The sequence below is a fragment of the Apium graveolens genome, chromosome 5 (assembly GCF_009905375.1).
Source record: "Apium graveolens cultivar Ventura chromosome 5, ASM990537v1, whole genome shotgun sequence".
In the NCBI taxonomy this organism is placed as follows: Eukaryota; Viridiplantae; Streptophyta; class Magnoliopsida; order Apiales; family Apiaceae; genus Apium; species Apium graveolens.
Genome location: NC_133651.1, coordinates 124018532 through 124022104, shown reverse-complemented (window position 1 = coordinate 124022104; position 3573 = coordinate 124018532). Strand labels below are relative to the sequence as shown.

At 38.1% G+C, this 3573-nt stretch overlaps 1 non-coding gene across 1 annotated transcript; it reads right to left on the bottom strand.

Moving 5' to 3' along the window:
* Window positions 1-1782: 1782 nt before the first annotated feature.
* Window positions 1783-1889, bottom strand: LOC141662186 (small nucleolar RNA R71). Its single transcript, XR_012550312.1, has one exon. It is a non-coding gene; the product is annotated as a small nucleolar RNA R71 (small nucleolar RNA).
* Window positions 1890-3573: the final 1684 nt, after the last annotated feature.

Below are 3573 nucleotides of genomic sequence, written 5' to 3'. Positions count from 1 at the left end.
GCAAACTTTAAAACTACTTTCTGACTATAAGGCCTAGCAAACCGAGCAACAGGTGTCTTTTGGGAGGCACCTGAGGTGAATTGTATTTGAGGAAGTATTTGGGTTGTAGTTCTTGGGTTAGCTACAGGGAGTTTCCCAACAGTAATTGTCTTTAGCTTAGCACTCTGTAGATTTTACAATCCATAAACAGGATAGCTTACATTTAGCAAGTTCCTGGAAGAGAGTGGCAAACTGAGAGGTTGATAAGTGGATTTTATATCTACTTGGAACCCTTCATTACAGGCCTAAGTTGGTGTTTTGGACTCAAGTTATTGGTATTTTTGATGTGTTTTTGTGTTTGTGCATTTCAGGCCTCAGTTAAATGAAGAAAGAAGCTTTTTAAAGAAATATGCTGAAAAGAGATCAGAATTGTAAGCCTAGGCCATTCTCAAGTTATAGAGAATCTCGTTAGCTTCACGTGGGTAGTTGAATCGCCTAATTCTGAAGAGCAGAACATAAGATACGGACAAAAGAAGTAATGTCAGATTTTTTCTAGAAGGTAGGCACGACTGCGCCAGAACTACCACGCTTGCGCCGCTGAAAACACTATTCCCGCGCGGGCGCGCCCAAAAACAGTGTGGCCGCTCCTTGTTTCTGCCCCAGAATCCTGATTTTAGTCGAAATTGAAGATTTTGAGAGTCCTGGTCATCTTGGAGCCTATATATCAATAAAAAGACATTTTTAACAACAAGGAGGCCTGGGAGAGCAATAAGAAGACCTATAGAGCACGAGAAGGCTACGGAGAAGAAGACTTTTATTTTCTTTAATAAAGTTGATACTTGGATGCTTGTTTTCTATTTGTCTTTGAACCCTAGTACTCTTATATTATTTATTATCATGCTTTCATTGGAACCCATGGTGATGATGACTTGGACTATGAATTAATCGTTATTATGGGGTTCTAGCGGATTTATTTATGGATTTCTTTAGTTAAATTGTTTCGATACCTTAGTGTGTGGTGATGGTATGATAACCTAGTATTGGTTGTGCTTATTCGTCTTATGTGCGTAGATAACATATAAGATAGCGTGTTAATCTCTATTGAAGCTATAGTGAATATAGAGATTTAGAACTTTCCATGCTAGCATAGGTTCATGTGTTATTGTTATGCTTGATTCGTAGGTAATTTTAACCATCTTACTTGCCCTATGTAATCACAATAGATAACTTGCGCATTAAACCGTTATGTTTTCAATTCTTATAGACATATAAGGACTAAGCATAATTGGTGTCTATTACATTCACGGTGATACTTTTTAGTTTATGTGCTTGTCATCAGTGGTTGTTAAAGTTCACTGACTCGGACTCTTTTACATTCACGGTTTACTTGTTGTGTTTTAGGTACTCATTACAATGGGAGATCCAGCAGCACGAACGAAAGCCTTGATGGATTTTTCTCAACCCAAGATCAATGACATTCAATCTAGCATTGTCAGACCATCTATCACAGTTAATACCTTTGAGATCAAGCCTGGCATAATTCAATGAGTGCAGAATTCAATCCAGTTTGGGGATTCTCCATCGGAAGATCCTAATATGCACATTAGGGATTTCATAGAGATATGCCACACCTTCAGGTTAAATGGTGTTTCTGAGGATGCTGTGGAACTGAGATTGTTTCCATTCTCTCTAAGGGACAAGGCTAAGAGCTGGTTACACTCTCTACCATCTGGTTCAATTACTACTTGGGAGGATCTTGCTCAGAAATTTCTTACTAAATTCTTCCCTATGGCGAAGATAACTGCAATGAGGAATGCTCTTACTCAATTTATGCAGCAATCGGGAGAATCCCTATGTGAAGCTTGGGAGAGCTACAAGGAGATGCTTAGAAAGTGTCCTCATCATGGAATTCCTGACTAGATGGTGATCAATTGCTTTTATAATGGTTTGAGAGCATAGTCAAGACCCATGCTCGATGCAGCATCAAGTGGAGCATTATGGGCAAAGAGCTATGAGGAAGCTTATGAGCTAATTGAGCTGATGGATGCTAATGAATATCAGTATCCAACCCAGAGATCACCACAGGGCAAGGTAGCATGAGTTCTTGAAGTGGATACAGCTACGGCTATCACTGCTCAACTAAAGGCGTTGTCTATGAAGATCAATTTTTTGGCTAACTAAGGTGTTAATCAGATAACCAGTGTTTGTGAGCTGTGTAAAGGTCCGCATGCGACGGAGCAATACGCTATATCTAGTGACTCAGCTCAATTTTTGAGCAACTTTCAGAGATCGCAGCAACCAGTACCAGACACTTATCATCCTGACAACTGGAATCATCCTAACTTCAGATGGAGTAATAATCCGAATGTGATGCAACAACCATTCCAGTAGTTTGGAAACAAATAATTTAATTCTCCTGGTTTTCAGCAACAATTTGTACCAAGACAACAACTCCAACTTCAATAACAAAGTCATTACGCATGTCAATCTTTGAATGAAAAATCTGAATTGGAGGAGTTGAGGCTTATGTGCAAAAACCAGGCTCTTGTATGCCAAAGCCAGGCTGTTTCTATCAAGACTCTGGAGAACCAGATAGGAAAAATTGCTAACGCCTTATTGAATCGAATACCAGGAACGCTTTTTAGTGATACAGAAGTTGTTGTGCATATGTTGTGTACTTGATGATTTCATAAACAAAACATCTAAGTGGATTTTACTTAGTGAAATAATGCAGCACTCGACGGATAAGAATTATAGTCCCGACGGATAACTCATTACAGTCCCGACGGATGTTAACTTATTATCCATCGAGTGAGTAGCTTATGTAATAACAAGTCTGTAGCACGGTTGTGTATACATCTTTGTATAGATTCTGTAGTAGCCTATAAGTCATGTTGACTTTAACTAGATATGCAGAATAGGTTGATTAATTGTATATAAATGATGTCTTGTAATTCTACATAAGTGAAATGAAGTCAAGTGCCAAAATAGCTACCGACGAATGATTAACAAAGCCATCGACGCATGATCAAATGACTATCAACGGATGTTTAATATAACAGTCGACGGATGATCAATGAAGCCATCAATGGATGTTCAGAAAGTCGACGGATGATCATATATCCAACGGATGTTCATAGAATCCAACGGATGATCATGTAAAGAATTCAAACAGCAGTTGAACAGTGAAAGTTGAGCACAGCCGTCGAGATGTATACAAATCTACTGTGGAAGCCCATTAACTGTGTAATAGAGGACGAAAAGTAGCAAAGCTTAAGACTAATAGTTTTTATATTTATTCAGTCTTTTTGACTTTGTAATCTTGGTAATATATATACCAAGAACGTAGCAAATAGAAAGATAAGTGTTGAGACACAAAAACAGAGAAATCTTTGTAAGCAAAATCCTTCACATTTCCCTGTATCCTCAGCAGTTCGATTTGTAAGCAGCTATGAGCATTCTTGCACACAGAGTCCTCTCGATATATAATATATATCTCTCATGGAATTGTTTAAATCCACCAGAAAGTTTTTAAAGACTCTTGTTTTTAATTACTTATGTTTTGATTCAATTAAGTTTCTATTCCGCATTGTG